The 23,867-nt window shown below is 38.1% G+C and overlaps 1 long non-coding RNA gene across 1 annotated transcript in view; it reads right to left on the bottom strand.

Annotated features, from left to right (window-relative positions):
• LOC123278074 (uncharacterized) overlaps nucleotides 1-17,156 on the bottom strand; it is a 52,629-nt gene extending 35,473 nt beyond the window's left edge. Inside the window, exons 1-5 of the long non-coding RNA XR_006515338.2 lie at nucleotides 17,016-17,156; nucleotides 7,447-7,600; nucleotides 6,543-6,633; nucleotides 5,811-6,122; nucleotides 835-933 (exon numbers count right to left, since the gene is read on the bottom strand). This is a non-coding gene — a long non-coding RNA (uncharacterized lncRNA). The remainder of the gene's footprint in view (nucleotides 1-834; nucleotides 934-5,810; nucleotides 6,123-6,542; nucleotides 6,634-7,446; nucleotides 7,601-17,015) is intronic.
• Between the last annotated feature and the right edge of the window lie 6,711 nt (nucleotides 17,157-23,867).

Below are 23,867 nucleotides of genomic sequence, written 5' to 3'. Positions count from 1 at the left end.
AATGAGTTTTCCAGAAAGTTCTATCACCATGTGTTCTAAAGCTAGAAGGGGTCAAGATGAAATAACTCTACAAGTAAGGAAAGGATAACTGAGTTTGCTAGTCTCTGAGCTAAATGCTGGCCAAGTAGAACGGGTTGCTCGATGCACCATGTAAAGTGGTGTCCAATTAATTCTGGGACTCTCGGGCTCTGACTATGGAATTAGGAAGGTGAGTTCTTTTAACTAAACAAAGATGGTTATTGATGTGCGTAACAATTCATTTTCAAGCATGTTTTTATTAAGCGATGGTATTAGAAGATAACCCTTCAAGTCTCCCGAGGACAGTGACTTATCCTGGTGGCCCCACGGATCTACAGAAATATAGAGCCATTTGTCCAGAGATCAAAAAGTGATGCTAAAACAAGCTTGCTTACCTTGGAGGTAATGTTGGAGTTAAGTTATACATGGACTTTGAGCGATTTGCGTCAAAGACCAAAAAGTGACTTCAGAAAGATTTAAGCTCTCCTCCCCCTTTATCCATATAAAATGGCCCTTCTCCAAAGGACTCTAAAGAGTTTCTAACAGCAAGTTATTACAAGGCTGACAAATCAGCTAAATGGCCTTTTTTAATCACTATAAAATGAAGCATACTTGCAGAGATCAGAATGCCAATTATTTTATCTAAAATTTCTTTCAGAGAAATTACATTATAAACTATCAAAACGGAGCCTGGAACTGATTATAGCATGGCAATGCATTCATGCCACTATCGTTAGCAGCCAGGAAATATTGAAAAGTAAAAAGATATACATTGTTTGATATCCAACCACACGTCAGAAATTTTGACAGACAAACCTGGTATGGCTTCAGTGTTTTCAGATAAACTTTGAGGATTCATTTCACATCAGAGAACCCTTGAATTACGTTGCAAGAAGAAATCAAAGTCTTCCTCCTCTGGGACAGAAGGCAGAGAGTAGAGGGAAAAAATTACGGAATGAGACTTCTTTTAAAAATAAGTATTTCAGCATGGTTATATAATTTAACTCTTCGACATCCTCAAACTGTAGTAATAGTCCTTTGTTTTTTTTCTGCTCAGCATGCATTTTCCCTTTGTCTGGCAATTACAACTCTATTTTTCTTTGCTAAGTAATTCAGGTAAATCTGGCCCAATCTATCCTGCTCTGAGGGATGGGAAGTAGCCGATACACAGTCAGATAGCTTTACAATGAGTAGCTCAAGGACAGGCATGTGACCCTGTCTGAGCCAGGGAGTTAAGCCCAAGACTCTTTCAGAAATCATTGGAAAGAGAAGCTAAATTGATAAGCCGAGAGCTGCCAAGGGCCTCTGTATAGTGAGAGCCTGCCTGAGAAGGAGCCAACACAGAGAATAAAAGAGCTGAGAGATGGATAGAAGTGGTGGCTGGGAAGAGGAGTGGGGAACAGTGGAGAGACTGATGAAGTACTGATGATACTCTTTGGCTCTTCCTAACACTGGCTTTCTCATTTCTGGATTTTTCCATTATATAAAATAAAATAATCCGTTTTGTATTTATTATGACTATTTTAAGCAAAATTATAATTGGGATTCTGTCACTTAAAGTTTAAAGATTCAAATTTATAGAAATGGATACTTGCAGGTGGGGTAAAGTGTAAGCTTTTGGATTGACTGACTCCAAGTGGAATAGGAGAAAGCTGGAACTGCTCTACCCCAGGGAGATCATTGACATTGCCTGTTATGCAATAACAAAGCAACTGGTTAAATTATCTCTTGCTATATTTTAGGAGTCTGGTGATGTCTCCACTGTAGCTGGAATTTTAGGTTAATAAGTATAAAATGTCAGAAGACAGCTAAATCTTTCATCCTATGTCCTTAAGGAAAGATAAAGCATATGGTCAAATGCGGCACATCTGAAAGTAGGAACAAGGAAAAAAGTAGTCTTAGTTTTCTCATTTACTTATTTGCTTCTTTGTTGCTATGAAGCTACAGTAATAAAGACAGGGCAGAATGGTAGATAAATAGATTAGTGGAAGAGAAAAGAAAATCCAGAAATAGACTCTGATTTTCCACAAGGCACATCCGAGCAATTCAATCGGGAATGAAAAGTCTTATCAAGAAATGGTCTGGAAAATGAGATAAGAGCATGAAAAACTATTAACTTTAACCACTATCTCACAATAGTAAAAAAAAATCATTGGAGAAGATCATAGACCTAAAACATAAAACCAAAACTATAACATTTCTGGAAGTAAACATAGACATATATTCCTGAGAACCTCAGGTAGATAAAGACTTCTGAGAAAGGACTAAAAAAAAAAGCACCAACAAGAAAAGAAAAACATACAATACATTGGACTTTATCTAAATTAAAAACTTCTGCTGGTCAAACGACACTATAAGAGGGGCTGGCCCCCTGGCATAGTGGTTAGGTTGGCGCATTCTACTTCGGCGGCCTGAGTTTGTGGGTTGGGATCCTGGGTGCAGACTCACACCAATTGTCAGCCATGCTGTGGCAGTGACCCACATACAAAATAGAGGAAGACTGGCATGGATGTTAGCTCAGGGCTAATCTTCCTTAGCCAAAAAAAAAAAAAAAAAAAAAAAGAACATCATAAGAAAATGAAAAGCCTGGAACAATATTTGTAATACATATATCTAACACAGGACTTGAATCCAGAATATCTAAACTCCCACAATTCAAAAAAAAGAACAACAATAAAATTAAAAATGGGTAAAATATTGAAAGACACTTCACAAAACAACAAATTGAAGTAATTTATAAGCATGTGGAAAGATACTCAACACCATCAGTCATCAGGAAAATGCAAATTAAAACCACATCAGTTAGAAACAAATTGAAGGACCCGATAATACCAAATCTTGGCAAGAATGTGCAGCAACTGGAACACTCACACATTGCTGGCGAGAGGGTGAAATAGCAGAAACACTGTGGAAATATGTTTGGCATTTCCTATAAAACTAAACATTCACTTACTAAATCAAAGCACTTACCAAAGACAAAATGAAAATACTTTTATACACAAAAGTTTGCACATGAAGGTTTATAGCAACTTTAATCAATTCTATCCCCAAACCGGAAACAGTTCAAGAGTGTCTCAGCAGGAATATAGAAAAACAATTTGTGATGTAGTCATAGACTAGAATACTATCCATCATCATCACCATCATCATCAACTACTGCTACATGCAATACAATGAACGAATCTCAAACATTATGTTGAGCAAAACAATCCAGACACAAAAGATTACCTACCATATGCTTCCATTTCGATGAAGTTCAGAACAGACTGTTGCTATGATGCATCCCCATCATAGCACTCGGTTTTACCCTAACCCTATCCCTAACAATATCACTTCCATCTCAGGCTCAACTCTATCCAAGGGCTCTCTTCTGCCTTCCCAAATTAAAATCTCCCTCCTGCACCAATTCCACTCACTCTCCCAGCTGTCTTACCCAAGGGGAGATAAAGGAGAAAAGGCAACAGAAACTTTAGTTGATATAATCTGTATGACTAGGAGCTTATAAGACGGGCGGCAACGAAGAGCCTTCATTCTGCACTGAGTAGACACGGCTTTTTCAGGGGCAGCATTAACACTTACACTTCTACTATTTCTGACCTAGACAAATTGGCAAGAGAGGAAGACTATGAAAGTACTAACCTATGGTGGTAAAATCAGAACAGTGGTTGCCTCTGTCAGGTAGGGATTAGCTGGAAGAGAACTGAAGTCACTTTCTAGCGTGATGGAAATGTTCCTGACCTTGACTGGGATATTAGATACGCGGGTGTTTACATTTTCAAAACTCATTGAATTACATCCCTAAGATCTTTGTGTTTTCTTATATCTAAGTTTTCCTTCAGTGAAAAATGAAAATTGATGTGCTTAACAATATTTCTTTAAGTGTGGAAAAACCGAAAAGACCTTAAGGCCATGGGTTACTGTTTGTGGCTAGTAATCTGTGATGCCTGCAAATCAAGTAGTCGAGTTTGATAGGATTGGAAAAGCTGAATTCTCTGTGAAAAATACAGTTAGTCCTGGCGGGAAGCAGGATATAAGATTGAAACCAAGGAAACCAGAGCTTGAATCCTCAGGCCCATTCCTCTATTTCCTTCTTGCCTGAGAAGACGGTGAACACCACATTCACATTTCTGATGGAAATGGCATTTCAACCTAAACTTTATACTCAGAAAACTGGTTCATAAAGTGAGCAGGGAGAAACACATTTTCAAACATGGAAGAACTCCAACAATTCTTAGCCTTTTCTTAGGAAGCTCTTTGGGGATGTGCTCCAAGCAAACAAGGAAGCAGATGAAGAGATAAGGCATTGCTCTTAGGAACAGGGAAGCTCACAGAGGATCAAGAAGGGATATAGGGGAACTCTCAGAATGGCCAACGTGTGCCAGGTACAAAAGACCTTCAGCCCCGACTGAGCAGGATGGTGGAGTGTGGCAGAGAATTCTTCAAAAGTAAAATAAGTGTGTGCGTGTGTGTGTGTGTGTGTGTTGGGGGGTCAGGTCACAAGACATGAGCAAAGAGCACATTATTTATTACGGGCAACTGTGCAGGTTGGAGATCACCACAGACTCCCCAAGAAAACCTCTAATATGATCCTCAAGAGAGCCAGCCTGTGAACTTCTGCCACACAGAAGATGCCAGTAGCTGAATTACAAAAGCACTGATGACATAAGGTCTTTGCCACCCTTGCCCTAAGCTCTTCACTCCTTTCATCTCCTACCCCTGTGGAGGGGCCAGGAAGTATGGAGGGTGGGGAGAGAGCTGGAGGAAGAGGGAAAGGACAGACCCTATAATCACTTCCCCATTGCAAGTCTCCGAGCCAACCCCAGGACAGCCTGAACTTGAGGATGGAGGGAAATCGAATTAGAGATGACATTGAAGGTTTAAGTTGGAGCGGTCTGGACATAATACCTAAAAGTAGTCACAATTAACTTTTGCTTATACGTGAAAGGGACCGGAAAGTGATGGAGGATCTGACAGAGCAGGTGAAAACACAGTGATGGGAGAAAAATTACCTTTTTTCCCCTGTTTTTACCCCACTGAGTTCAGATTGTTCGATAATCTGGTTACAGCATCTGCTACCTGCCTGTTAAGATTGTCGAGGTTTGGCTATGTATTTTTCTGATACCACCACCCATCTTCCATTCCCAATCAGCAAATGGACATATACCAGAGTATTTGATTTGGTGTATTCACTGCTTACATCATTGTGACTATGTAAATATTGTTTAACTGTGGATCCACATGTAGCACTATGATCACCTTTCTTCATGTTATAAAGCTTTGCATTTTCCCTCAGTTACACCTTAGCTTAGCTTTTTAAGACTCAATTGAGAAAGCAAGAACTGTGTTTTTAGCACAATAAAGATCCTTACAGTAATCTTCGGAAATATGTGTGTATTTGGTAAAATACTAGATATGCCATTAAATTGTGTTTCTTTGTATTGTTTGTTTGACTGTTTGTTTTGAATTAAAGTGTTGTATATTCTGAGGATGCGGTGGTTCAGGCCTAGCAATTTGATTGTTCTTTGCTTAAGCTTAACTTCTGGGCATTGTGTTGGTTTATCGAGTGAAATAGAGTGAGTCTTCTTACATAGACTACCCCTGCTTAACCACTTACGCATCTACCTATTTTCTGTGACCAGAAAAACAGATAGAGGGAAGACGATAGAAAGATAGATAGACAGATAAATAGATGTATTTGTTGTTGTTAGAGCCCGTGAGTCGTTTCCCACTCCCAGCAACCCTGTGTACAACAGAGCGGAACCCTGCCCGGTCTTTCTGCGCCATCCTCTCACCTTCCCGCACTGTATCAGACAATGCTCTGCTGCTATTCACAGAGTTTCCATATGGCCAATTTTTTTAGAAGTGGGTGGCCAGGTCCTTCTTCCCAGTCTGTCTTAGTCAGGAAGCTTCGCTGAAACGTGTCCACCATGGGTGACTCTGCTGGTATTTGAAATCCCTGTGGCACAGCTTTCAGCATCACAGCAACACGCAGCCGCCACAGTATGACAACCGACAGATGGGTGGTGTGGTTCCCTGACCAGGAAACGAACCTGGGCTGTGGCGGTGAGAGCGCCAAATCTTAACCACTAGACCACCAGCACTGACTGGATAGATAGATATAGATAGACAAATAAATATTTATATATAGTGATAAACAATATCAGTATAAAAATATTTCTTATATATGTAATATGACTCATGTAAAATTGAGACAAGTTACTTCATAAGGTTGTTGTGAGGATTTACTGAAATAATTTATAAAGAAAATAGTGCCTGTCAAATAGTGCTCAATAAATTTATGTTTAGGATAAAATATACAAAATTATTCACTCATCCCACAGCATAGTAAGAAATATGGACATATTCCAATTATTTAAAAAGTAGGGAGTACAATATTGAAGTTTAAAAGACCTAGTTTTTAGTCCTGGCTTCTGTATCCAGCTAACTTTGTGACTTTTGCCAAAACGTTCCACCTCTCTGGGCCACAGTTTCCTCATCTTTAAAATTAATGGTCTGATACGTACCTCCTCTTTAAAGTCTACTTCAGCCTTGACTTCCATGATTTTCTTACTTTAACAGCTTTCCAACCAGAGAAGATTTGTGAAACTGAGAAAACTAAAGGGGAAATTTAGAGGTGAGTAGTAAGTTAAGAAAATGCATTTTTCCACAGCCAGTCGTGTATGACACTCGGACAGAAAGAGTTCAGCCATAGTTTGAAGCTGTTACGTTTAACAAGTATTTACTGAACACTCACTCCGAGCAGGTCTCTTTATGAAGCCCTGGGCTCGGGGCTGGCACACAAAGAGATTTCTGCAAATTTGGGGACCATATCACAGAGAAGATTCTGTCTTTATTGATAACATATCTTTAAGACTATAGCTATGGCACCTTACCTATATAGCTAGAGCACTTTCTTTGCATAGCTCTAGCACATGGGACTTCGACAGCTAAAGGACCTCAGTGCTAACTTCTAGAACGTGTAGTTTCTCCCTTGTGACGTTTGGATCCAAGTCCATCTGTCAATGGCCGACTCTGCAGAAACTGAAAAACTGCTTTTGGAACGCTGTCAGCTCCTGCTTCTGGGCTGATTTCTAGCAGCTGTTGTCCCCTTGTGACTTCACCTTTCCAGCTCCCGTCCTTTGCACTAACAAAAGGAGTCTCTCAGCCATTTAGTGCACTTGTGGAAAGCTCCATAGCCCAGTAGATGGGAGCGCATCTGGATTAGGATTGCCTTGTCCCCCTGACATAGAAAAAGGAAGCACCTCTTTACAGCTGGCCACTCCCCTTCCAAGCTGCTTGCAAAGGACCTGGCAATTTGATAGATTTACAACAATGACGCTCTGATAATAGAACCAGGGGTTACATTGAGGCATTAGGACAGATGTAGGCTGTCACCTACTGACTTCACAACCACCACAACAATCTTACCTGGGATAAAGAAAGTGTTCAAGTTAAGAGTCTGAAACATTCAGGAGTAAACCACATTCGCTCTCTTTGGAATTACACTATGCCTGCGATCAGGATTCCGATTAGGACTGACTTCAAATTCCCATTTTCAGGAAGGTCTCATTAACATCACCAACTGTGGGCAAAAAAGGTAAAATAACACGTTGATTTCATGTGGCAAATAATTTCATGTGGTGAATGCTGTGTTCTCTCACAGCTTCACAATAAGTACAAAGCTAAATAAAAATGGAAATTATCTTGCAAGCTTTCCTACAACTTAAAAAAAAATGAAAGAAAGATACCTTGGGACTTATTTTCGAAATACAGATTCTTGAAGTTCTTTATTCTTTTATCAGCTCTGTTGCCCAGGGGGAAATGTGTACAACAGGCATCATATGTCTTTAATAATGAAGCAACCCATGATCGCTCAAATCTTTCGAGCAGCTAAGAAACCCAGTTGTGTGTAGAAAATGCCAGAGAGTTTGTTTTCCCAGAGAGATAAATTCAGCAACATTCAAGGGTTAGGCTCAGTTCAGTCAAAGGCAGAAAGGCAAAACTGAGGAAAACGTTTTAAAGGATAATCTGTATAGACTTGATTCTGAGGGAAGTTTCTCATGAAGCAAACATCTTCCTTATACCAGACAATTCTAGAATCCTTCCTTTACTTTTTTTTTTTTTTTTTTTGTTTAGAGTGGCTCAAACTTTATAGGACTCAAAACAAAGTTTCATTCTTCTTGAAAAGAGAAAAGATATTTATTTTCGAAGCTTCTGATAATATTTTTCCAAGTGAAACGTTTTCTCTATGATCCAATTTACATATCTGCATTTCAGATTGAAAACTGCAAAACTGGAGTTAGCAAATTAGATATTAAAGAGCTTCTGAAGACACTTTGTTACACCAGACAGCACGTTATATGCCTTCCCTGGTGGAAGGACAAGGACTAAAGGTTGCTATTCTACAAAGTGCATATATTAAAGATGACTGAGAAGATAATGTATTTAAAGCATCAAGGAAACAATTTAGGCCTCATTTTTATATGTTTCAAATTGATGTCATATTAAATACTATCCATTGAGACTTAAGATGAACTCAACCAAAAGGCGTCAATTCAAGTTACTGTAGATTTAAAGAATATTTAGTCAATAATTCATTTTTCTTTCAAAAACATCCATTAGCAGAAAAGTGTGTACATTTAGTGAAAGAAAAGGAGCATGTTTACTTCAAAATTTTTGTATGGCAGACCTGGGCACTATGAAAAAGATTGTCCTGATAACAGATTAGCTCTGTTCTTAGCTAAGAATAATTAAGAAATACCATCAAAAATTGATGTGCACTTGGTAAATTGAAGGATCATAAGGCATCTTGACTAATGTGCTTTCTAGCTTGAGACTCATCGCAGGTCTAACATTTACAGGTCACTTGGCAACAAACCTACTTCAGGGCAAAGTCCAAGTTAATTTAATGCAAATACTGCTCAAGACAATCTCTTTAACTTTAAGAGATTCAACAGCAAAATTCCTTTCGCAAACAAGTGATTTCTTTATTTTGTAATTAACAAATGGTAAGATAGTTTTTCCTGACTCTATCTATCTGTCTTGAAGTATCTGGACACCCCAAATGAAATAAGTCAGTGTCCTTGTTCCAGAACTTGGTATGTTAGACAAATCCCTTACTGAAAACTCTTGACTCCTTTTCTAAACACAGTTCTAAACAGCATGCCTATTTGACTTTCTAATCTAGAACAGGTTAAAAGCAGAAAATTAGAAGGGGCCATGACCATATTGGCAGGCCATCAAAGAGTGGCAAGAAATGACATCTGACACCCTGACAGAGAGGGGCAAGTCAGAGGAACCGTAAAATTCACAAAATAATTATAAAAAGCAAATACAACGAACTGACCCAAGAATTGAAAAGGCATGGGCCCTCGAGGTAAATGTCTCCTCAGATAATTTCTTTACTATTACACTGTACCGTTGATACGCACAATGATGACCCTCAGTCATCAAGAAAACATTAAATTATGCACCCTGCTCCAATAAAACAGGAAGTAACACATCACACAAATGGTCCCATGAAAATTCTTAGCTTATTAAAAAAAGAAGAAAAAGGAGAGAGCGTGAGTAGTCTGGGCGGAGCCTTTATGGAATATCTCCTTCTCAATGATGGCAGACCTCTGAGGCCAGACTGCATTCAAGTCAGAATTTGATGCTTAATATGACTGCTAGATGCCGTCTGATAGCTCAGGGAATAGAAGGTAAAACAAATAATTTACGTGTAACCTTAAAAGTAACCTAGTGCTGCATTGTTTTCATAATTATAACACTTAATGTCTCCCAAATATTTCTTCGAGTGGATATTTTAAAATTTATTTTCCACTCCTCTTTGGTCGATCATTTACCTTGTTTATAATGACATCATAGTTAAAGCTGCATGTCTCAAGATGTTTTTTAATGTAAGTATCAGAAAAAAAGAGTGTAAATAACTGAAATTGATGAACATGTGTTTGTTTAGATAGCTGATATCCAGAGGCAGGACAAACTCCAGTTCTCTTCGAGCCTGCTTTCATTTGTCTGCAATTCCTCAGCTGTGCCCTTCCAAGGGCCTTGACTTAGTCCCAGAGCCAGCTTCCCTTCTGGTTGCAAAATGCCTCCAGCAGTGCCAGGCCTCACACATCCACAAGTCAAGATGTGTGGTAGGGCAGAGGTCGTTTTTTTCTTGATTTTGCTCTCATAATGACTCAGAAGACTTCTTTTCTGTCACCCCCAGGAAAACTCCCTCCAATTTCACCTCAGGAATTATGTTAATCCTGGTCCCTGAGCCCTGTGGCCAACAGAAGGCCATTCACTGATTGATTTAAGTCTAGGTCATTGAACTAATCACTGTGGGATTTCCCTGAGACAGTCAAGCCCAACCTTGGAAGTTGGGGTGGATCACCTTGACCGCAGAGGAGTCAACATCCATATGCAAATTGGGTTCTTATGAGAATGAGAGGAAATGGAATGCTAGATGGTAACAAACATTGACTGCTACATTAAAATGGATGTTGTATGTACATACAGAACTTTCTCTTTCCTTCTTTAGTACAGTTTATCAAGCATAACAAAAATATTTTCATTTAATAATGTAAACTTTTTTAGTCACAATGACTGAACCCCATTTGAATTATTTAAGCAAGTGAGGACGTATTTCGAAGTAGGTAAGGTACATTTATTGTCTTGGTTTTTTCCAGGCCAATACCCTTCCCCTTTCCTGGGGAAAGTGTTTTGAAGGGAGCAGGCTTGTCTTGTTTACATGTTGTACTTTCAGGACAACGGTGACCAGGTGAAGGACGAGCATCTGATCCAAGATCAGCCTATCACAGTTTTTATCCCTTTATCCCTGACTAGACTGTAATTCATCCAGGGGATAGACACATGGTCCAAGCCAGATTAGGCTACTTTCCAAAGAGTGTTATAAGTAGGAATTGTGGGAGTCGGGGAGGGTGGTTGAAAGCTGATTTCCTTTCATCATGAAAAACCCAGGGCTGCTGGCAACCACAGTTCTGGCATTGTGGAGACAGCAGGTTTCAGAGAAACCAGGACACAAAGAATTGCTGAAAGAAAAGATGGAAGAAAGCAGTCCTGAAGACATTGACAAAGATTCTCTCCTCGATCAAACTCTACTTAGGCGTCACTGAACTTTTTCAACTTGACCTCCACCTTTGGACTTCCATGTTCGTCTCTGCAATGTCCAGTCTTAGCAGGAATTCTGCAAAATTCGTGTAGCTAGAATCCCCCACCCTCTATATCTGATCGCCTTTGATATGTCATTGGGTTCCTCATTCTTCACCATCTCCCAGGTGATGTCTGAGTACCCTGGCTGCCTTTAGCAAGACTCCTGTTAGGTCACTTTAGCCAGAATCCCCCCTTATCCTTGATGTTTCCTCTTAGTAATTTTCCATACACTGACTCCCATCCTGAGCCTTGGCTATAAATTCTCACTTGCCCATGCTATTAGAGTTGAGCCCAATCTCTCTCTCCCACTGCAAGACCCTGTTGCAGTGGTCCCTATTTCAATCACAATGGCATCCCTTGAATAAATTCTTCCTTACCATCTTTAACGAGAGTCATTGAATAATTTTTTTCTTTAACCAAGATCCAAGCGCCAAATTCTAGTTGTGTCCAGCAACATTCTGGCCCCTCCCATTTCTTGGGGTAAGCAGTTTCCAGAAAGTTTGCTCCCAGTTACTTCTATAGATATCTGCTTATATTCAATTTGCTTTGCCAAAATGTTCTGCTGATTTATAACATATTTCATCATAAATCAGCATGTATTTTTTATTTAAAAGATCACATAATGAATACTTCTGAAATGCATACCGTGTCACAGGAAAGTAGCGGAAGCAGAGAAAATCTGTCATAGTGAAAGGAATAGGGTTTTCAGGGTCAAGCAAACCTGAATTCAAAACTCTGCTCCTCCTGCTTACTAACCATATAATTTTGGGACAGTTACCTGAGCTCAGTCACTTCAGTTACAAAAACGGCCGTATTAATGCCTAGCTAGCGTCCAATTAAAAACCCAGCCTTTAATAAAGATCTTCTTTCCTTTTTCCAGGAAGGAAAAGATCTATTCCTAATTTAACCACAAATAGCATGGGCTAGGGTACTCACATTGCTCACATCTCTGTGCATCATTATCTTACGTTTTAACTAGCAAATTTAAAAATCTCCTTAAAATCGAATTTTTGATAATTGGTTTAATATCTTCAGATGTATAAATATTGTTATAACCTAACCAAGTTAAATGTGCAATAATTTATATTTATGCAAAAAGAAAAGTTCTTTTTGGGAAAATTATTACTTAGAGAATAAATAAGTAATACTTGTCTCCATGGAATTTCTAACTTCTTGATACTGGTCAATTGTTCCCTGACCCATTCACGAGGCTGACATTATTTCTCTGGTATCGTTAAGCCAAATCCAAAATTGCACGAGGCTTTGGTATTTCTGAGAAAGCTGTCTCCAATCTTTACATTCCCTTTGGTAACACCTTGTTGCAAGAAATTTGTATCTTTGGGGATTTAAGGGTACACTTAGAAAAACGGAAAATCTACCTGTGTGAAATCACTGGCTTTGTGAGGTTCCCAATTATATACTCAAAACATAGACAATTGTGTAAATTTCATGTGTTAATGAATTTTTATAGTAAAATCATGAATCTGTATAGATTTATCAGCATTCTATATTGACAGCTATTTCTTTGTAGATTTTTCCAACTTAATTTGCAAGCTAGAGAGGAAATATTCATTAGTATATATTCTTGAAGTTTGAATTATTTTTAAGGATTTAATGAATCATTTCAGCAAGTTCACTTTAATTCAAAGAGAATACTTTATTGCTTAGCCTTAAATTTTAAATTTATATGTGTGCTCACTTCAGGAAAGCACCTTAATTATTTAAATCTTTCCTTAATATATGCAGATATGAAACAATAGTTTTTTGAAGCCTGAAATATTTTTACATCAGAAGAGACCAGAAAAAAGTAGGTAAGTGTTAGAAACACCGCTGTTTCTCATTTCCTTACATGCATTTGTCAGATAAAGGTTACTTTTCAGGTCAAGAAAACTTGTACGCTAATCCCTTCTGATGAGAGAATCAAGGAACCATGTTGGGACTTTGGTTTTCTTAAGTAAAAGAATATTGTAATACTCAGAGTGGCAGAGACACGTGTCAATATGATATTACATTGAATTTAAAGTTCCTTTCTTGTCTTTATATTCTGGTTAGGTATAAACATGTAGAACTCACAAATATATACACACATACAATCTAATGCTTATCCTTCTTTTTTCATTTATCGAAAAGTTTGCTAAAAAGGGGAGCAAAGTTTTAAGTCCTAAATCCCCTTGTAATGCTTGCACTGCAACACAGAATCTGGAAAACCTCTAGACACTTTTATTGTACAGGTAAAAGGATCAGATATTGCATAAAGCTAGAGATCCATGGGGGAGAAACTTGAAGAGTAAAAGCTATTAGAGGAAATTGCAGGGGGGCAGAGTGTCATGTTTGTTTTCCAGGAAATAAGCAATTTGGTTCCTTTTTCATTTAATCCATATTCATCCCTAGAAAGGAACACAAACACCTATACACATGGACATGCACACACACAGAGCTCACAGTCATTAGAGAAACAGCCATTGGCAATTTGCTGTTTTTTTCAGACAGTGGACAGAGGTACTGAAAGCAGAAAATACTTTATTTTCTTCTGTAGATGTATTCTTGAATATGAGCAATCGACTGAGATTAAAGATCATGGATATCCTCATCGTGTATCTCAAATAGGTAAACGGAGGTGGTAGACTATGGCATAAATTCGGGATTAGAGTTTTGTTTTGTTGGTATCATGGGAGACTTGCAAAGGAGTTGAGGATATAAATATGTTATTAAGTATTTCTGTTGCTGAAGGCAAAAGCAACTGATAGTCACTGAGAAATTATTGGCATCAGGAGTATAGGAAGAGAGAGGATGAAAGAATGAGAGATTTCGGTCATCCAACGGCATGTTGGATTTCAAATTTCAGAGGAGGAGCAGCATTTCCTCATGTCAGATCTTGAGGTATAGAGGAAGTAATGACTAAGGTATCAATGCTTCAAAAATTTTGAGAATAAGGGATGATTGTAGAATGACAGCGATGAGGAGGGGTAGAGTGTGGCATGAAACTCAAAGAAAGAAGGGATTTTGTCCAGGGTAGAAGAATAAATGTTGGGAAATTGCAATGCTCTATATCATGATGAAAAAGATTTGGTCCCTGTTTAGTAGTCATGAACGGCATTCTGTAAAACACAATGGGTCCGCATTCTTTTGACTGAGAGCAGTGTCAGGTGAGGCCACTTTCCTGTTATTTGCTAGCCTCCTACATACCGGCTTGACATTGATACATTACCTTTTAATGAACAGATTCATTGAATAGTCAAGGTGGCAGAGCTAAGTAAACACACCAAACATTTTATTACTCATTAGAGGTATTTGGTCATTTGTAAGGTTGGCATATTGCTGACTGTGTTTTCACTTCCATTTTCTTCAGCTAAGTCATAATGCTCAGTTGTTTCTTCCTTATAATGTCTCTTACGTTTATGCATTCCTCTCCATTCCCTTTTTCTCAGCAGTTTAGAGTTAGAAATCTGCAACTATTTTTGCCAACTCCCCTCTCTCTTCCCTTTCAATCATTTTAATGCATCAATCTGATTAATCTTTGCAAAAGAATGATGTCATTATCTAATTCCATTGCTCAAGAGTGTACACAATATTGATTCTCCACTGGGTATGCTATTTAGTTCTATTAAGTCCTTCATAAATCGATGTCTTCAGCCTTGTTCCCCACCATGCCCAACCCAGCACTGTGTATTCTACTCTGGCTGATGCTCTCTCTGTCCTCTGATGTATAATGTTCATGCTCACATTTGTGTCCTTGCTAATGATATTTCGTTTGCTTCAACTGACCTTGATTTCCCATTGATGAGTCCAAATTCTGCCCTGCTTTGTGGCCAAATTATAATTGTTTCCACAAAAATTTATCATTTTAAATACCAGCCTACCATGACTTCTCCCTTCTCTCAATTTTATACATGTAACCATTCTCTTGTTTTTTCTCTCCAAATAGATTTTAAGCTATTTGAGGGAAAGTGTCACATTATATAGTTCTTGTCCACTGCCATAGTGCACAGGAACACGATGTTGGTGTTCTATGGTTAAGTACACATGGCTGTCATTGTGCTCTCAGTCTGCCATCAGAAACACAGTATATTTCTTCAGTGATTGCCTTGGTGTTTTTTAAAGAATTTCATCAAATGTTGGCTACTTCGTGTGATATTTTTCATGTTGCTCAGTTCTTTTCTGTATCAGAATTTGCCAAAAGTACTACCCAAAGTACTGCTAAAATCAGCTCGTAATAAAGTCATCACTAAAATTGTCAAGGCCATTGCACAAATGGACTTTGATTATAGGTGGATGTTAACTTTCAAAGAGCAAGCTTTGACTATTCAATTCTTAAGTCTCCATTAAAAAAACACTCCAGTGACCTCAGTCTTAAGCCCCAGGAGAGTCAATTCAATTTGTGCTTCATAACCTGGGAAGGCCAGATGCTAGTCTACTCAGTTCTGTAGCAGAAAGATATTCAGAAGCATCTGAAGGTCAATCATGAGGAAAAACTCAAGCTCAATAAAAGAAATAGAAAAGTGAATAATTTAAAGTGATGCATAACACACCATTTCGTTGCAGTTAATTCTATTTTCCACCTCTTCACTGTAAGACAGTCCAAACATAAGAAATTCTAATTCTTTTGATACCCTGGAAAACATTTTTATGAAGAATTAAGTGTGAAAGTGACTCAGGTTCAAAAGTAATGAAATTATTCCTATGCTTTAACGTTGTATTGTAGAAAATCCAGACAAACTAAATTTCTCCAGTCAGGAGAAGGAAAGTCAGACAACAACATATTTTAGAGTAGATGACAACCCTGTGTAAACGTCACGTGGCTTTCGTCCTGGTTGTTGCTATTGTTTTCTTCCATTGTCTTCAGGAAGTTAAAGTCATCTGAGTAAACGCCCATTTCCCTCACCTACAAAATGAAATCGCTAAGTCTGATCAGCCTTCCTGGTTTGAGCCAGTGCATAACGAAAATTAGATTATCATCTCAGTTTATGGGAGCCAGTGAACTGCATTGTGCGAGCCTTTTGTAGGCAAAATATCAAGAGGACAAATAATAAATTTAGGTGAAAATACTCTCTTCTATGGGAAAAACTATTTGTTCACGCAAAAATTTATTGAGCATATTCTCTGTGTCACTGTGCTATCCACTGCATTGTGAGTTGAAAAAAGAAAAGAAAGCCATAGCATACAAGGAATTGAGCTGCAAGGTTTTATGCTAATATGGTTAAAGAGACAAAACACACATACAAGAAATGTTCATAGCAATGAAATATATCTCTCAAAAAAAAAAGTCACTGGGAAATGTTAAATGCTATGAGTTCAGGGGAAGGGGAAATCAGTGGGTCAAGAAATAAAATTCGTTTCAGCTGTTGGATTGAAAATCAATACATACCCACATGCTAGATGCTTTTCTCACATTACTTCCTTCTAGGAAATTTAAAGTGGGTTCTGAGCAGGAAGACTTTTGCCACAAAAGGAGGGATGGAAATCAGAAGTCTGAAGACGGGACAGCAGAAGCACAAACAAGATAACAGGAGTAAAGAGAAGTTTAGAAATCCGGGGGATATGAAATCAGTCTGGGGGTGAACACAGAAATTCAGATACTCTCAGCCCCTCCAGTGCAGCCCAATTATTCTCCTCCTGAGGCTCCTTCACCAGCTATCAGGGTTGCTGTTTAAAGACAACCTTTGCAAGAGCATTGTAGACTACCCTTTCCTTGTGGCTTGATTTAGCACATAACTAGCAACTACAGCATCAAAAGCACTTCCTAACCAAAGTTTTGACTAATTGTGAACTGCTGGCTTCCCAGTGGCGAACTCAGGAGAGCTTCAGAGCCTGCACTTAGATAAATATATCACACGTACCTATTCACACATAGACGGATTTGGTAGCCATATCTTGTTTATGCCAAGAGTCCCTTGGTCAGCTGCCTCAGCATGGGCATCTGTTCTTCTGCTGCCCTCCCAGTGTGCTATGGACAAGTTTCTTCATTCGCAGGCCCAAGATCATATTCTGGGAACAGAGTAGTTAAATCCAAAAAATTACTGTTACAACAACTTCAGCAATAATATGGAGTCCTCAAGTTGATTGTGACTTTATTTCCACCTTTTCTGGAGTATATCAAGGTTCCAGTTCTTGATCCTTAATATGTAATTCTGATATAAGGTAAGTAAATTTCTTTGATCAATCTCCAGTTTAGGAGGCAATTCTAAACATAAAAGAATTAGTTTATCTTTATGCTCATTAGCTTAAAGCTTAACCCAGGTTAGGTTTCCTCTTTTCATCAAATGTTTTCTTTTTCCAGGTGGTTCCAAAGCAAGAATTGTGGATTAGTTTTTAGAATTGATGTATATACATCCATGGCAAACTCAACATGAACAGATATGACTCATCCCCAGGTCATGGTTTGTCAAGCATCACGCCCAAATGGAAATAATTATGTGGAAGGAAAGATACTTGTAACTTGTTTCTTCTGGCTTGTTCACTGAAAGACAAAGCTATCGGATTTTATTTCTTAAAAAAAGTTAAAAAAGACAAAATCTCCCTTTCATGTAATAATAAATTTTTTATTTTTTTAAGCTCTGGGAAAACCTATTTGATAGAAGATAAAGAAAAATGAAGTTACACTGAATAATATCAGAAAAGAGTCCCATAGAAAAAGCTTCCTAAGAAAAAAACAGAAGATCCAACAGTCTGACATAATTCTCCCTGAAAAAGAGATAAACACATGCAGGGCTTGAAGAGGCACCCTAGAGTTGTATGAATATAATTATGCATTTGAACTTGAAGATAAAGTATTTGACATTGGTGAATTTTCACTGAACACCTGTAAAGACAAATTCTTCTTTTTTTGCCAACAAAGAATTGCTTGCCATCCTTAATAAACTTGATCTTTGCTATCATCTGTCCTACAGTCACTATATATTCTCAATTCTTTCAACTTGGTTCCACTCTTCCCACTCAGACATGCTTTTTAACCAGTTTTCCTAGCACTAAAAGATCACTTTCTTGCTTCACTTCCTGCTCCATCATTATCCCCCTAGAAAGACTATCATGCCTTTTCTCTAATCCAACTTTCAAGTAGCTAAGAACTGAAGTAGAAAAAATTCATAAAAATTCAGCTCATCCATGGGTCAAATTCATATGATCCGATCTACCAGATGAAGTTAAACAACTCCTGGAAAGTTCTTTTAGATATGTTTACCAACTCTGATAATGCCTATTATAAACTATTTTCAGCTCTTCACAAGTTCTCAACTTGATGCTGCATTCTTGCTCCTCAAGGTGAAGAAAGGTGCTAAAGAAACTTCCACCAGTTTCCCTCTTTTTCACCTAAAAATTTTACTTGATGCCTCGTCTCTCTTTTCTGTCACTCACAAAGAAATGCCCTTATTGGTGTCCAATCACATTCAGTCTGCTCTCTCAACTCCAGCCGCTCCACTTCTTCTAAACCTACAACTTCAATATTCATCTCTCTACCAGATCCTTCTCTGAAGTAAAATACGTACTCGCCTTTCCTAGGAAAAGAGACGGTGCTTTTCTTCTCCGGGTGTATTATCAAGCTCTCCTTTCTTTCTCTAACAAATGTCTCAAAAGTATAACCCACATTTGCTAGTCATCAACTGTCCATTGCCCACTCCTCAAGTCTTTCCCTTCTCCTTCTAGCTCTCAGCATTTTATTGACAGTTTTCTTTTCAAGAATCACTGTTGACTTTTTAAATGGGAGATCTAATAATGGATTTTTACTTAGGACTTATCTTGCTTCTCAACATCATTTTTACTATTGCCTACCTTTTGTTCTAAAAACTCACTTCCCTTTGCTACATAATTTTGCATTTTCTGGATTCCTTAGGTGTCTCAGGATGCTACCGTCTACCCTTCTCTTGGTTTGTTATCTTCCACACACCAAGTACATGTGAGTTCTAGGAAGGAACTGAGTTGAACTATTTCATCTCCTAACTTCATTTACCACCTCTTTGTGCACGGCGTTCAAATTTAAATCTTTAGTTCCTAAATCTCCTGAGATATAGATTGAAACTGTAACAACCTGCTGAACATTTCCACATGAATTAGCCTTAGCACCTAAAACTTAAGAGATTCAAAATCAGTATCTTCATTTTTCCTCAACTTCTCTACCACTTGTTTCTATGTCACTTATTCATGTTACCATTTTTCCTCCCTAAATTTTGAAGTTATCATTGATTTTTATTTTCCTCTTGCCTCTTATTCCCCACACTATTACAGGACTCCAACTGGTCACCAAGCCAGATACTCCTTTCTTTGCAAGTTTCCAATATACAAGAATTTTGGTGACTGTGTTTTAGTTTAATAATACTAGTTCCAAGCAACACGGTTCAAATTTCAGTTACCAAGGCATATTAACTGGGTATTGCATAACGTATGAACTTTCTGATAGCTCTTCAGTCTAAAATCATTATGTAATTAACAGCTGTGCATCATAATCAGTGGCCAATAACATCACTTCCTCCAAATTATGTTGATGATAAGTCACTGTAGGTCTGTTATTCAGTTCATGCGTAAATTACATGTAGTTGTGTTGACTCCTTTTCTCTCGCGAAAAATTCACATGCCATTTTATAAAAATGGACAACTGGAAAAGGGAATTAGCCAACTAAGTTGAAAGTGCAGCAAAGAAATGATGCGATAGTGCTGAAAGAGACATTTGAATCAAATGTAAACAATGTTATAGAAAAAATTGCTGACTGTGGGAGTGTTGACACGGCCAACGTTCAAGAGACTCTATATATGCGGCTAGAAGTCCACTAGTCTATTGAAGGTGGGCTCAGTGAGGTAAATGAGGAAAGTGCTTGTAGGGAAAAGGATGAAGGTGTCCCAGAGGAAGTGATGCTGGCAAAAAACTACATTAAAGGAATTCTCAGAAATATTTCACGGCTCTGAAAGTTCAAAGTATAAAATGTTGGAAGCTGATCTAAACTTAGAAAGGATTCACCAAGGCGTCAAAAAGATGTTCTTTCCATGTAGTGAATTATACGACAAAAAAGGTAAGTACTGTTCAAACTACTCTTGATGCGTTTTATATAAGGAAATCAAACAAGTTGATTGACAGTGTTTCAAAAGGTTTAAATTGCTGTGTACTAAATAAACATTAGTTTTGCTATTTTTTCACTTCCCTTTACGACCTATAGTAAGAGAGATTTTAATGCTTTGACAAAATTTTTAAAGGTTGTTAAACAACTATAATTTTTCTTCTTGATTATTAAGGTCCGATGCATAGTTTCATTTTGCACAGTCATTTGGATGATTCCTCGTTACCGTGCAAAGCCAGGACGGGGGCGCTGTCGATTCAGTGTCAGCAGTCTTACGCATGTGTCCTGTGCTACATACTGGGTGTTCTTGCACAGGAACTTCTTATCCTTCTTAGAGTAAGGACATCAGCAGACGGCAGAAGGGGAGTTTTGCCGGGCTTCTAGCATTCTCCTGAGAATTACCCACTTCGGTGCTATAGGCAGCTGTGATAACCAACAGCAACTTCTAGAAATAACTGGGCATCCTCCTGAGAATCGTGGGCTTTGGTGTTTCAGAGAACTAAGTTTATTAGCAATGGCTTTTCTGTATGTCTTATATTTCCGGAATTTCTGAAAGCCAGAAGTAAACTGTGTTACCTCTGCTTTACTAGCACTTCCGGGTCTCTGTAATAATTCACTTTATATTCGCAACACCTGTAGTGACGTCTGTTTTCCTGACTGCCCCTGACTGATACACTATTTGGCTCCAGAAGAACTTTCTAGGTAAAGAGCCACCTAAAGATGAGTCTTTGTATTGGTTATCTCACCTGGTGAGATCTGAAGGTGGTAGTGATTTTATCATTAGGGGAAAGTGAGATGGTAGTCCACAAGATACAGTGGAAAACAGTTACTTAAATTGTTACCTGTAGTTACCTGGACTATAGAGCCCAGTGAAAGCAAATATGGGGAGTCCTAGTGACTCTTGGAAAAGAATGACAAGATAGAGACGAGCACAAGGACTGTGGGGGACAATACCTACTTCTGAGCGCACTGAGATTAAAGAAAGAAAATTCTTAGGGTTTTAAATTCTCAGCTCAAAGCATCGTCAGAAAACTAGCCTGAAATAATCTTTTCTCTCTTATAGCCTCAGGACTGATGTATCCAAATATCAGACGCAAAGTTTAAGGCTTCAGCTTGCAGAGTTACAACGTAAGTGAAATTCCCAACTTCACCTGTTCTCTTTAGTAAAAAGGAGGGTGTTGATCTGTGTGTAAGTCAGGATGCAACCAGAAAAAAGAGAAACCATTTTGAGTATTTAAAACACAGGGAATTAGAAGCAGGAATTTGGTTACACTGTTGATGAAAGAGGCTTAGAATGCATTTAGGGCAACTGACATGTCCCTACCTGTGTAGTTCTACTGAAACTACTCTGGCTTCATGCCATCCCCATCTCTGGAGTAGCTACTGCACTCGGTTTTACAACCTGTCTCCTAGCTGCCAACATTTATCCCTACAACGTACACTTCAGAGCATCTTCCTCAAGCACAGCTCTGATACACACTATAATATAATGAGGGAAATTGGCTTATGTTCTACAGACCTGTGATCAAGTCTGAACTGGCAGTGGGATCATGGCAAAAGGCTCCTCTGAGTTAAAATTTTCCAATAAATACAATGAAGAGATGAAGGTACATTGGTAGACTTCACATTTTGTCAGCCTTGGAATATGTTGTTCAAAGAAGTGTTAGGTACAATTATAAACAGATAAAAGTGAATTGCTCTGAAGAAGGGATCACGGTGCTATGGAGACTTACCCAGTCTGCAGTCCCTAAGGCTTTGCCCCAGCCTCCGCCCCCTGAGTGGTTTTCATGGGGATCCCCCAACAGCACATTTTGAAATCACTAAAGAGTGGATTTTAAGGTCCATTCAGATCTAAATATTATTTTTTTCTTACTTTGTAAATAATCCATAATGACTATATAATCAGTAAAATAGAATCCAATCTTCCTGGTTTAGACATTGAAAGTCATTTATAAACTGGTTCTAACTTACCATTCCACTGTTATTCCTTATTTTTTTTTTCAGACTCTGAACTAGTAACTCATGTTGAATGAATTAATATGAGTTTAGAAAGCATTTGATGTAATTTCCTACTTCTATTATACTAATATGCCTTCTTTCTGTATCTACCACCTCATTCACCCAGTTGGTTAAATCTTACATATACGAGGGCTAGTTCTTGAGTTTTTTCATCAATTAGATGACTTAGTTTCATTAAGTGAATCATTTAGGATTGGATTGGCTGCATGTAACAGAAAATCTTAAATATATTAGTAAATATAGAAGGGCTTATTTTTTTTACATAAAGTAAATCCAGAGAAAAGGCAGTCCAAGGTTGTATAACTGGTCTGTAATTATCAGGAGTCTAGCAGCTTCTAACTTTCCCATCTGCCATCTAGCATGTAAGTTCTCCCATGCTCTAGGATGGAGGCAGACCTCCAGCCATTTTATCCACATACCAAGCAGCTGAAGGAGAAGGGAAAGGTTGTTATTAGTAAATGCCCCAGTTTTCTATTTTCCCTTTTAAGGAGTCTTCCTGGAAGTTCTGCCCAACTTCTTTCTCCACTCAGAATTTAGTCACACAGATAGAAAAATGATGACTTTGGCACCTGAATAATGGTTCTATTCTCGTGGAGACAGAGGAATGGATGCTGGACAGGAAACTTATAGACTCTGCCACAACAACAAATCTATTTGCTCCTCTGAGACCGCAGTCAGCAGACTAAATTGTGAAATTCTGTTCCTTATTTATCTTTACATTCCAAGCGCCTGGCACAGTATCTCAGTACATGAATGAATAATAATGAATGAATAGCAGACTTATCTTTTTTTAAACTGACATTTGACTAGCCAGACAGAATGGGAAGAAGGGACCCATATCCTGCTTGTGCTTGGACTCTGAGATGGGCTAGAAATGGCCAGAGGGGACAGGAGTGAACCGTATTCAGGCACGCTCCTTCAAAAGTAAGAAACTAAAGCTGAATATTACCAACTTCATTTCTGCAACTGTCTGTGAATAAATATACATTGTTTTACCCAAGTTTAATTTTTATTTTTGTCCAATATTGAGAGTTTATCTTAACTCTTCATATTAAGGATATCATAAATTTTAATGATACAGACGTACTAAGGAAAAGAAATTTGATAAAGTACAGGTAAGAATTTATTGTTTTTGTCACACAAGGAAAATTCATAATTCTTTTTCATATATACTTTAAATGTTTCACGCATTACAATGAGATTTAACATCCTGCTGTCACAATATTGGGCAGAAATCTTTTTGAATCTAGACAATCCAGATTTTAGACTAACGACCTATCAAGGGGAGCTCCTGTCCTCTGCATTAGCTCTAAGGGTTCCTCAGAAACTAGTCACAAAATATGAAAACACAGCTACAGTCTTCGCCATCACAACCACCAGAGCCATATTTAGAGAATTTATTCATCTATCTATCATCTGTCTTTCTATCTAATCTATTTCTGATCTATTTATCTATCATCTCTTTACTGCCTTACTCTAAAAATGATTTAGATAGCTTTCAAATGTATACTACAGTGAGCAATGTAAAAATGAAGTTTAAATGTATAGGTAACAATAATCAAGCAAAGGAAAATTAGGGTAACAAAAAGATAGATCAATCCAGGAATTAGGTGATTAAATGAACTGGAT

This window comes from Equus asinus, chromosome 18 (genome assembly GCF_041296235.1).
Source record: "Equus asinus isolate D_3611 breed Donkey chromosome 18, EquAss-T2T_v2, whole genome shotgun sequence".
NCBI lineage: Eukaryota > Metazoa > Chordata > Mammalia > Perissodactyla > Equidae > Equus > Equus asinus.
Note: the sequence above shows the minus strand (reverse complement) of the source record. Positions and strands in the feature narration are given on the sequence as shown.